At 41.3% G+C, this 13,187-nt stretch overlaps 1 protein-coding gene across 8 annotated transcripts in view; it reads right to left on the reverse strand.

Annotated features, from left to right (window-relative positions):
• Positions 1–13,187, reverse strand: part of GRM7 (glutamate metabotropic receptor 7) — a 298,668-nt gene that overhangs the window by 257,622 nt on the left and 27,859 nt on the right. For 2 of the 8 annotated variants that reach the window (XM_065687277.1, XM_065687276.1), the window contains exon 2: positions 1,242–1,352. The exons of the other annotated variants lie outside the window; for them this stretch is intronic. The gene's annotated coding sequence lies outside the window, so the exon portion shown is untranslated. The remainder of the gene's footprint in view (positions 1–1,241; positions 1,353–13,187) is intronic. 8 annotated transcript variants of the gene reach the window in all.

Genomic DNA, 13,187 nt, shown 5'->3' on the forward strand with positions numbered 1-13,187 from the left:
TGCTACTCATGAGAGTGTGTGGTCATCTCACCAGGGCACCAGGCTGGCCTTGTCACCTTTCCACACCAGTCCAGGGGCAGTAGGAACAAGGTGCGCAGCTGAAACAACCTGCAGCAACCTCACCACATGTTCAGTTAAAGCTATTTGGTAAAAGACCCTAGGAAGCTATCTGAGGAAGAAACGCTAGCTGCACATCAATGAGATAGCAGCAGAGATTTCCAGCAGAGCATACCCTGGGCGGAGAGACTGATAGAGCACCCAGAGCAGCTTTGCAGCCCTTCAATGCCTTGACACAGCTAAAAGCTGCAGAGAACATGTCCATTTGTCAGTAATCCTGTACAACACACAGCCACTGATCCAGATGATCTTTCTTCCCCAAATGCCTCACCCTCAAGCCTGCACGTATTGCAAGGCATACGTTGACATTCTGAAAGCAACAAACAGGAGAGATCTCAAACCCCAAGTACAACGTATAGCTGACTTAGCAAATGCATTCATTAAAGAGTTCAAAGGAGTGGGGAGAAATATTTCATGAAACCTAAAGAACTCTGCATATTAATTATTTGTTGAAACAACAAGCACTGAAAATAAATGGAAGTGACACATGGACTTGTGGACATATTACACAACAGTTACTGTCCACTTTCCTGGAGAATCAATGCTTGTGTCTTGTAATCTTCATTCTCCCACACCATCTCTGGCTGCGGCAAACACATAAGTGCCTGACTGTAAGGGGAAGAATCAACCCAACCATTAGGCCTTTCTGTTACTTAGGAAATCAGCCAGCCCTCCTATATTTTCTAATTGACAGTAACTAAATTAGTAATGTGCCCTAATATTGTAATAGCTTCTAGCTAACTTCTGGGGGAAAAAGCCAGCCAGCCAACACTCTCTATTGCTGTTTATCTTCTAGTCCTTGATTTCATGTAGAAATAAGATATTCCAGAGTATACAATCTTGCAGTCAATTACAGTACAGTGTAAATAAGTCATTCTGGAAAGAGAGAGGTCACTTTTTTGTAACATTACTCTAAATCAATAAAGATCCTCTCAAAAATTCTCTTTCAAAAGAGGATGGTCTAAGTTACATGTAATGTGAAATCCTGTGGATGCTATATAGAAGTATTTCATGTGTTTACTACCATGACTCTCAGATGTAAACCCAGCATGCTATGGAAATAATTATAAAGTTCCTGACTAAAATTAAAATTGCTTCACTAAAATCCTCCTCATAAAGATTACCTGAGGGTGTTACAGCCGAAAGATGATTCTGGAAGTGCTCCATATGGTAAAAATGTTCCCAGGATCTGAAACCAGCTGGTAAAGACCCCACCACTTGTCGGTGGCTGCCCACTATGAACAGAGATAATAATTAGCCTTTTGAAGAATAATATATATTTAATGAGGCTGATTTGAGACAGAGTAAGTAGGCAAAAGATAGAAAAAGGAGGTGGGACAAAAAAGGTCCCTAGTGCCCAACTAAGCCCATCTCACTGGAGCATCGCTCATAAGTGAAACTCCCCCATCTTGCAGCACCTTCATCAACACTTCCAGTCACCTGGAAAGTGAGCAGAGCTTAGGAAGAGCAGACACATACATTACAAATGCCCATGCTTGGATCAATTTGATTTGTATCAACAGCAGCAAAACCTTTCTTAAGAGAGCCGTTCACAACCGCAGAGGTCCTACAGTTAATCTCAGCCGCCAGGCGATTGCTTTTACAGGCAACACAGATCTATTTAACACTCAGCCTGCAGTAATGATAATGCAAACAGATATTTGGCCTACAGACTTCATTGCTAGAACTGACTTATTAGTGGGACACACAGCAATTTTCAGTAAATCTAATATTTTAAAATGCTCTTTCTGCCAAAGTAGCACTTTATATTTCTGTTGTTTACAAAAGTGAGGAATAATGCATTTTAGATCTAATAGTCTCTGCAGCAGAGGGATCTCAAAGTGCTTTGCCAACACTAAATAACTATGATGCAAGGTGTAAGGAAATTCACATGTAAAGATTGCTTCCCCCCAAATAACAAAAAATGTAGCTACCTCCAAACTGAAATCTGAGAGAGAGCGATTTACAACACCCACCTTACACAGGCACACAGAAAAATATATGATTCAGAGGGAAAGTTCTGCAGAATATAACTTTAACTCCTTTGAGCTGTGATTTAGCAGGAGACACTCCAGTAAATACATCTGTTCTTCAGAGAGCAGCCAAGGAGCCTTGAATGACTACTGTGATCATACGAAAGATAACAGCAAAAACGTGGAGTCTAAAATACTTTCTTGCTATATTGGTTTGCTACAGATTGCGACACGAAGTCGCTAAAGCTATAACTGTAGCATTTAAATACTCCATGCAAAGCTGAAGCCACTTGGCTTAACAGAGATGGCAAAAATAAGAAAAGCTGCATCACTTCATAGCCACCCTCTTCTTCCAGAGTATGTAAATGTTACTGGGTTCAAACTATCTAAAACATGCGTCATTAGCTCTTAACAGAGACAGGCATGTGCCTTCAGCATATTAAAATAATTATTTGGGTTGTGCTTTGTTAATTTCAAGTGCACAGAATCACATTTCTTAAATCAAAGGAATTTCAGAGTGAGGCAGGCTGTTGAGCTGCCAGCCAGGCTTGCGAAATGCAGAAACCTTACACATGTATGGAGGGGATTTGACAGTTGACGGAATGAAAACCTGATCCACAAACGGAGTGGTGAGAAGCAACCATCCAACCTCTTACATGCTGGTTATCTGTCTGTGCAACTTTCTGGACTTCCAGATTACAAAGAATGATGTATTGGATGGATCTATGGCTGTTGCCTCAAGCACTTGTCAACTGGGAAAAAATTACGTGATGGTTTATCATCAGTATGGATGTCTACAGTGCATGAAATTCAGGATAGCCAAAAAATAATCTCTAATTCATCAGCAAACGCTTCAAAAACCAGAGCAGCCAGGAAGAATACAATGACTTTTGATGTTCATTGACTCTCACGCAGCTTTTCAGTTAGAAGGAAGAATGGATTCTTATTCTTCTTATTTCTGGATCAGAAACATCCTTACTTACAAACTTATCCTTTAAGAGCTGCATCTTTTGCTTTGTCTTCTATTCCTCCTGACTTTCCCCTGATTTTATAGAAGACTTTTTTTCCCCCTCTATCTGTAAAACAGAATATTTGCAAAAATATTTGAACAGACCAGAAGCTGCTGTGAGCACTGACCTGACTTACAGTACTTGCGCTGAACTGGCTTGCTCTCCTGCCAGGAGAGTCCCACCAGCTCTTTGGTTGCAAACACCAATGTGAGACTGTCACAACTTCATTTTTAGCATATCCGAGAGCATATTTCTACTGCTGTCTGCAAAATCTTAAGGGGGTATATATCCGACATAGTAATGACAACCAAAATGAACAATGCAATCTGTAACAGTAATGTTAACTAATGGTTCCCATTCAAAAATAACCATCTGAGTGGGAACAGTTCTGTACATCGAGGAAGTGTACAGAACACACTAGAAAGTGATCAAGTAAAATACCAAGGGAAAGAGTCACTAAATTAGTAATGACTTGGCTGATCAACAACTGTGTGCAACTGAAACCCAGCTGATAAAGACCAGTTACAAGGGATGAACTGACAACACATATGTACTGTACGCTCAGAACCACGTGGGCTATTGAAGTGCTTACTTGCAATATACTAAGGTCTAACAAACAAGATAGTGTAGATATAAGAAAAGTGAGTCACAATCTTGGAGCCTGCCAGCTCAAAGACCAATGGTAACAGAATGTCTGCAGCACTTATTTATATACTTGCCCTGACATTCTCATTAACCAGATGGGCTTCTGCAAGACTGCTGTCAGTTATGGAGCCCTACAACACGAGTTTAAAGAGATATTCCTAGAAATGCAATATAAAGGATGGGCCTCTATGTCAAGCACAGAAGTTACCTGGGCTGAGAGAGCGTTTTCAGCCCCTCACGGCATTTCTGGGGTTTTAGTTTATAATTTCTACCATTTGGGGAAATCAGGTGCTTGCCATCAACTAAACCTTCCTATATGGCCTCAAGAAATGGATTTAGGAAGTTCACAGGGACTGTTGGATTGTTGGATGCCCACCGGATGTTTGCATCAGCTCCAAGTAAGCTGAGTGTTGGGAGCACTCCTTTCACTCATTGTCAGTGTTCATTACAGACACCACCAGACAGCTGTTGTAACCACATTAAATGTCAGGAAAAACCTCCTCTTCTTAGAGAATTCGTGTTCAGAACAAGAAAAACACCTTCACAAAATTTCAAGTTCGACTGATGGGTGTGGAGGCATTAATTACAACTTCATATCTAAAACATGCATCCCGCTTTTTGTAATTCCACAGAAATAAAATACAGATGGAAAACTGTGACTTGTGTGAGGGGAGATTGGTAAATACAGCCCTGAAAGACTGGTAGCAGCTTTGATCACTGGTTACTGTTATCACCCTTCCATCCAGTATTAAAGGCTAAGCTGCTTAGAGGGAGCTTTTTCACTGCACTGTATTCTGGAAGAGCTGCCTCAAGTCTCAAAGAAAGGTTTAATCTTTAGACCCAGGAGAAAGGCAATGCCACCTTCCCTCTTCCTTGCTTCAGAAGGCAGAATGCTACAGAACAAAATGACTGCACTTTTCTGAGCTACACAGGCATTATCCTGTGCTCTTTGGGAAAAGCATTCTGCTTTGAAAGAGGTGAAAATAATTTATTTCCACCACTACTGTCATAATGGCAGAATTTCCTGTTGTTCATTTGAACTAACTGGAGTAATTACTTGCCAAAATCTGCACTTTTTACCTAGTTTTTCTTGCATAAAAGCTTTTTCCAATCTTCAAATCTGATAGTATGGCTGACAAAGCACAGTTCAAACTAAGAAATGCAGAGCCTTATACTCCATATCCCAAATAGATGTGTGAGTCACACACAGACTTCAAGACAGTCCCTGGTATATTTATATTAAATAAGTTCACTGCTGAGATAAGCACTGATTTGGGGCTCATTTGAGAGTAGTGCATTTGAGACAGTTAAAGTTTGTGGTGAGTTACAATAATTAGATAATACATTACCGTGGGGGTAATATTTCACTCCTGACACTCTATTTTCAGCTATCAACAGCCACATTTCCCTCACTACCGAATATCATTCACCATTGTGAAGGGCAATTTGATGCCAAGGAAATCAGAAATGAAAGGGGCGTATAAAGCATGAAGAGGTGCATTAGAAGGGAGAGACTATTCCTTGAAATTCCCTCCATATCTTGTTAATGACATTATATTGGACAGAGGGGGTTATAAATCATTTAATTAATAATTAAAGCACCAAACACTTTCTTAGCTATATGTCCAGGGTCTAGATGGCTACAGCAATGCACACCAAGAACTGTCAACAGCTCTTTGAACCGAGAGCTTGGCTGCCTCAGGAGGAGCACAGCCATTCAAGCACATCATTAGGTGTTTGCCCATTTTCCCAATCACCCAAGATTCACCAGCCTCTGCTGGTGTTCAATGAAATTGGAGTTTCCTTCCACAGCATTTTTGAGCATCCAGCAGCTGCTCAGCCACACAAACGGAACAGGATGCACCTGAATGTCCTAATAATATAGATCCCATATACATTTTGGAGAACTTCTGAAGACTTAGAAATCCTACACTAGAAGCTTAACAGTGAGCTCCATGCTTTGTTAACTGGAGTCTTCAGGGTCCATGCATATAGTACTTATTAGAATGAACAATTACATAAAGAAAATAAATCCAAAAATGAAATGACCACTTATGGTAAATCAGCTCTTGAAATTACATGGGAAGAGCCTTAGCTTCATCAGTTCTTGAAAAATACTTATAAAGAAACAATTTATATATCATTATTTATTTCTAATAATAACAAATAGAATGAATTTTTCTTCAGTACCTACCAGTGTCCCACTAGGGTGTTTCTCAACAGGCAAGAATAACACCTCCACATGTACAACATATGAACAAAACAGGTTTAGCTAAGCAGACCAGATGATGCACACATCCTCAGCACCTGGAGACCAGCACACCCCAGATCAGGCAATCTCCATAACTAGCAAGCATTTAAAGGTATCACAATGGCAAAGCCACACAACAAAGCAACAAGGTTTTGAACAAGGATGCAGACATGAACTTGAAGAAAGGGCAAAACGATTGCAGCCTAGCAATTTAATTACACTGCCAGAGAATTTAGCATATTCAGAAGGCACAGAAATAGCTGGTACTTTCATTAAGTTTGTGTTATGTGTGGAGATGTTGAGTGCTGGGTCAGACTTTTCTCATTAGTTTAATGGGGATAGCACTCACACGGAGAGATGTGATGCTTGTCTAACTGTCACAGTGGCTTTAATGAATTGTGCTAGAAATACAGAGATGAGGGGGAGGAGATACATCCTTAGACTGCCTGAGCTGAGATTGCAACAAGATAGTGAAAGGAAATCAAAAGTCCCTGAAAAGCAAGATTTTATATCAATACATTCGTGTAAATTCTATCAAACCTTAGTTTATCACCCTGATGAACTGCTTGAAGTGGTGGCCTTGCATACATGCTGGATGAGCCAGCTCGAGACATGAGCTGCTTGCTTATCTTAAGCCAGGTGAGCTTGGTGTGACTTTCTGCAGGGTATCTGAATGACTAAGTACACAAAAGCAGCTGAAAACAAATTATTATCTACTTGGATTCCAGCCAACCTCCACTTAACTTTTATTTTTCCCACAGTCATTCAGTTTTCCTCTATACTTTAGCCCCTTGCCAGTACGTATTAATTGCCAACTCTTTATCTTCCAGCTACCTTGGGCTGGGCTGGTGGCCCTGTAACCCTGTTTGTCCTCTGTATGTTGACATACAGTCATACGTAGTAAAGAAACCGCCTAATGCCTATAGGTTTGATGTAAAACCCACCCAAGTCTAAAAATAAGTCTTACCCCTCACAGTCTTGAAGGGAAAAGCTATATATCGGACTAGACCACAGAAATGCTACTGATATCTATATACAAGTATAAAGCTATATAAAGCTACTGAAGAAAAAACTTTCTCCAGGAAGACAGTCACACCCAAGTTATTCTGGGATTACAGCTACTCCTATTTGCAACTCCACTTTTTCTTGATTTTCCAAATACACATCAAATTTACCAGGCATTAGTACGTATTTTCTCTCATATGATGTCCAGTTTGGCATACTTTTATACACTGCAGTGAGATTCAGTATGGAATCTAATTGAGAAAAAGAGTGAAGAAGATGGAAGGAGAGCAGTGAAAAATGCTAGAGATTTCCAAACCAGCCACTAAGGAAATTTAAGTGGTCTGGTGTCAAGCCATCACCATTTCCATAAGCAAGAAGCTGTCAGCTGATGGATGAGGACATACAAGCATCTATATTTTGCAGGCAGAAGTGGGACTAAGGGTAGAAATATTACCACATTTGGTGTGACATTCTCACTTTAAGTCACTGGGTTTTTAAGTATTTTACTTCAGGAGGCTTGTCCCACAGAAACCATTTCCAGCCTGGAAAACCGCCTTTCAGTCATCCTGCCAGGACTGATTAATTATGCTTCTTCAAATGACAACCTCTGAGAAACAAAGGTCTAACATCTGATTTACTCACTCTGGGTAGAGTGACCTACCCCCTTGCTGGCACTTGGGCTTTAGTTAAGAGTTCTCCACATGAAAAAGAGGAGGGCAGCACAAAGAACACCAAAATAAGCGAAATGCCGCTGCTGGAAACATGGCAAGAATAGAAGGTTTCACCATGTAATTTCTGCCCCATTAAAGTCAGCTTTTTTCCCCGGGGGGACGTTTCAATCACAGCATTAGAAGCATATTTCTAACATACAAAAAGGCCTATTGAAAAATCACACTTCTATTAATGAATCTTCATTTACCTGCAAATTTTCTGCTTGGTGCTTTTTCTGCCTTGTATTTATCGCTGCAGTGGCAAAGGCTTGTGGCGCGAGTGGGATGCAGACCGACACGTTTATTCAGATAATACTTGTGAATCTATAAATATGACTTTAAAATATCCTCTTTGATAACATCAGGCCAGATTTCATAACTTATTTACTCTGAACAGCAGCTAACTCCACAAATAATCCTGCCAACTGCAGAAGGATTACTTCCAAACTAAACCCAGGCGTATGCCAGTGGCACAGTCAGGCCCGAGACATGTTTTAGGTTCAGTACCATGGTACCATTTATCCAGTTCACCAGAGGTTTTCCCAAAGCATCTTGGGTGAATTTCCTACCTGTACTACAGGCACTTAGGGAATAACAAACCTGGCAAAGGCTTTTGGGACTGAGCATACGAGCCTACCCTTGCCCCTATTGTCCCCTTTACTGAAGCCTGGCTGGTTTGATGCTTGCCAAACCAACCCAGGACCCTTGCACAGGAAAGATGGAGAAATGCAAGGTGCCATTACCTTACATCTCTTAAGACAGCTTAAAACCACAACAGGGAAGTGACCGCTCTTGCGGCTGACATCCTTGCTGATGGGCAAACAGTCCTGTCCCATCATTCCTCACCCCCCGCATCACCTTTTTCACCAAAAGGCCACCATTTTGTCTAGCCAGGTACATAGGCTGGGGGGGGGGGGGGGGGTGTTTCTAATGTTGCCTCCCAACTGGTGGGTACCCAAGTGATACACCGTTATTGGGTTATTACAAAACAAGGCACTGGCACCAAACCCAGAGGTTGTTCTAGCACAGCAGATGCTAAATCCCTTCCCTGCATTCAGTCCTTATGAAAGGACATTAGGGCCTGCAGAGGAGGAAAATTTTGCCCCTGTGCTCCAGAGTCCCTGGTGCTGAGCTTTTCCTCAGCTGAACAAGAGATACCCTCCTGGCTACAGCAGGACCAAAGACATGACCCCATAAAGCAATTCAGAAAAGACACATCACCTATTCTGCTTTCATAATATTGGTGAGCTGCTACTAAATACCCCAGACTCCAACCTCAAGCAGCAGGCTAATAACCCAGAAGAGGTCCCCTGATGTAGCACCATAGCAATCAAAGAATTTCCAAGCTAGTAAAAAAAAGCAACAAACCCAACACTGAAACCTACAGTAACCCAGATTTTGATACTCAGGAGCTCTGTAATGTGCAACATCCACTTTGATTTCCTTTACAGCCCACTCTGCTCCTGCCCAAAATAACAGCTCATCTCTGTTTGTTGGTCATGGAGGACAAGAGTTTCAGGTCAGGTACAGCGGGGCTCTTCAGGTAATGAAAGGACTAATTCTGCAGCGAATACCATCACTTCTCCTCTTAAACTCATCTCATGGACTCTGAAGTTAAAAACACATAAAGCACCCCAGGGAGCAGCGAGAGGAGCCGGTACACACACAGACACATGCAAGCCTCAACAGGGACCATGCTCTAAAATGCAAAATTCATCAAACTCCTTTAGGAGAAGAATGCCACTGCTTTCTGTAATGTCACTACTTTCTGTAATTACGTTGACAATTTCTCCTCTTCTTTGATGTTGCTTTCCTTGTAAAAAGAAGAGAGGGTGGAGTGGGTTTTTTTTGTTGTTTGTGCTTGAGAAAGACTCATTAAAATGTGCTTTGGGATGTAGACATTTGAGGGTTTTTTTTCCCCAGTATTTTTCATTATTTTTCAGATTAATTTACTTGAAGGATCATCAGGGGACCAACCTACATGTACATTTAATGCTGTATCATTTGTTTTGGAACCATAAGCAAGATTTTAAACAAAACAGAGTGATTTATACTACGCTGAGACATGTTAATAGATGCGGCAGGCAGGGTTGGATCCCAAGTCAGCTACAGATCTCCTTCAAGCCAAAGCCTGCACCAATTACTCTTGCAGACACAGAGGCATGATTAAATTCTTTTATCAAAAAACCAGCTTGGGACTCGGCTCTGCTCTCTGAAACACCAAGTCATAGGGAAGATCAGAGTCAAACTGCAAAGCCAGATGTATTTCCCCGAGTACAAATGCAGAGGGCATGGCTGGTGGCTGCAATCTGCATGTGCTGGAGATAAGCGAAAACCACACATATTTTCAAGCATAAATGTGGCAGGAAGAGGGATTGTTTAGCAACTGATATACCAGAGCAGCAGCAGTACAGAGAAATTGCTTCCTTTAGTCTGTGTTTGCCTTTACCAGCCAAAAAGGCCCTTTCAGGACATTTTGTATAAATAAGCGTTACATTAAGGACATGACTGACCTATATACCATCTTAATGGAGCACTCTTGGGACAGCTCCTCTTGGGAAGCTCCCGAGTCGTTCCTCGTTGCCAAGTAAAGGAAAAACCCAGCATACTGCTCAGCCCCTCTGTAAATCACAGCTGGCCCTGGGACCAGGCTGCTTGCCATAGAGGAAGGCAGGGGAAGCTCCTTGCAGGCTTGGGTAGCTTATTCTCAAGTTTTCACACGAAGGTTTAACGGCTCTTTTATCTTTGCCTCCCTTCTGGTGTTATTTCAATGTTGATTTGCATAGTCAACATAAAACTCTTTACATATAAACTGCCTGCGAGGATGACACCATCAATCCTCAGCTCTATTCACAAAATTTATTATTCGTTTCAATTTAAGAGAGATCATTGCCGGATTACACAGTCACTGATGAGGATTTATATTTACGTTTACAGCAAGCAAAATACATGCCCTAATTTTTACTTTTTTTTAAAGTCATCTACACAAATGTGAAAGATGGAACAAAAAATAAAATCAGTGCTCATACACTCGTGAGTGCTTGCAGATCATGTTCTGCGACTTATCTTTGCCTCAGACAATATTGCAAATTAGTCAGCATCTGTATAACATCAGCAGCATGAGCTTGATCGTAAGAAAGAATTAAAGAGTATTATCGAGACAGTTCTTAATCTTCTGTGGCTGTGAAACCAAACTCTCATATATGTTAGCTGAAATGAGATGCAAAACGCATCCAGTTGTGTTCCTGTGACATCGTATCAGACATCAGAAATCCGCACCCCTATGTATTAAACAAGCATATTAACTTCCAGAAATGGATTCATCCATATAGGAATGTCAGGCTTCATGAAAAACAGAACTGTGAAGATTAAGAAAAGTAGAAACAGAGTTTCAGGAGATATTACACTTATCTACCCTGACCTGTTGAGCAGCATAAAGCTTGTAATGCAGCAGATTTCGCCAAATAAATCTTTTGACATAAATCTCACAGGATGAGGGAAAAAAACAAGGATGCATCACAAAAACAGACAACCCCCCGTTTCCCATGTAAGTCAGGTAAGAAGATAACTGAGCTCTACATCATGCACAGAAGTCCATAAAAGTTATGGCTTCTCTGAAGAGGATGCCTGACTGTGAAATTACCTAAACAGAAGTTGAGTGAAGAGTCATGCCTTGGAAAAACTAAAGCAAACTCATTTCCCAAGACAACAGCAGGAAAAATGCTACACCGGTGTTGCCCTCCAATAGCAGATGGGGGTTCCTTGGAAGGTTGATGTGATCACACCAGGAGTCTCCTGTTTTCCTGGACCTGCCAGCACCTGCAACACCACCTCCCACAGCAAGTATGAGCAACTTCCGTTAAACTCCAAAACCACCAAAGCGAGAGCTCTTAAAGTTCTTTAAATCCATGTGCAAAGCAGAAGAAATGCTAGCACACAGCAAAGATCATAAAAACAGAACAGCAATCTGCTCACAAACCTCCCAGCTGTAGATATGAACCTCAAACGGTGACATCTTGGGATCAAGGTTTCATTTTATTTTCCTGAATTATCACCTCCACAAGGTAACAGATGCTGGAATGACTCATCAATGAATTGAGCAATCACTACATGATTGGCAGAGATGAAAAGAAGCTTTCTCACTTCAGACCTGCTCAAACCACTATGAACACTGGCCTCACTAAAGGTCTTAGATAAGTGACACCCCTTCAAATGTGTCCTCCGTTCATTCAGCTGGCTTGTCTGTAGTATTTTCCACTGTATTTTCTTTCCCAGTTACCTGTAGTTAATAAAAGGGTGTTGTAATCTGCACACAGAACACCACACCAGCCAGCTGAGCGGTCACCCAAGCAAACAGATGCTTACCACAAAAAGTGCAACTCTGCCAATCAAACAGTGTCAGCTTCTGCTCTCCTTATTCGGTTATCGGGACAGACAAGCAGAACATGAGTCAAAGCCCAGCAGAGGAGTCTGATATTTATCAGTTTCACTAGCATCTGCATCAGACCCTTCAGCCTGATAGGAAGTCACCAACTTCAGTCAAGTATAAACACAATCCTGGACTTGACAAATCAAGCATTTACCTCTTCCCACCTGTTTTAAAGATTGCTTGAATCAGAGGCAGTGATATAGATCCCAACTGAGGAACATCTGACCTCTCGCTTATTCTATAAGACAGACTTGCCCTAGGCAGCTTTGGTGCAGAACGCAATAATCTACTAATGCAAAATAAAACCCATAATACTCAGGCAGACAGAGTAAAATTCAAGCCAAAGAGGTCCAGTCCCCTTCTTTTTGTAGCTCAGTTTGAAGCCTGAATCTGCATCCTGCCCAGTGCCAAGACTGTGCTACTGTCCATCACCAAAGTCTGTTGAACATTAGAGCCACATCTTCTGAGTTACATGTGGTACTGCATTATTACTGTATTAATAATAAAAAAGAATGTGTGGGGTTTTTTTTTACATATATATATGGTTTTGCTTTTTAATCACTGAGTAACATTTATCTTGGAAATTACTTTCAGTCGGACATGCATCTGTAATCAAGGAATTGCAAAAAATCTCTGTTGCAGGGCATGAACAGCACACATTTCTTAGGTCGATGCCCTGTTTCATTACAAGCACAGATTTGTTTATATGGACTGTGCAAGGGTTTACGATCAATTCAGACTGGCACAAAGTTATTCAAAGATGAGTCAGAAAGAAAAATAGTACCCAATAGATTAAATCAGCCATTGTGAAACCCAATCTGTTTCAGAAACCATTGACACAACTGTCTGAGAAGGCTGCCAAAGTGGCAGATGTTGCTAAAGCTTCCACAACATAGCATCTGGATCAGGCGCTTGTTGTTTAAACAGAAAGCAAACCAAGAAAGTGGAGTGCTCTATGTGACCAGGCTCACCTGGAAGCCTTGTAGCATGGTCATTTGGTAGCACAGTCAGGGGAAGAGAGATCATGCCCATGGTCCAGAAGGCCAT

The sequence above is a fragment of the Lathamus discolor genome, chromosome 7 (assembly GCF_037157495.1).
Source record: "Lathamus discolor isolate bLatDis1 chromosome 7, bLatDis1.hap1, whole genome shotgun sequence".
In the NCBI taxonomy this organism is placed as follows: domain Eukaryota; kingdom Metazoa; phylum Chordata; class Aves; order Psittaciformes; family Psittacidae; genus Lathamus; species Lathamus discolor.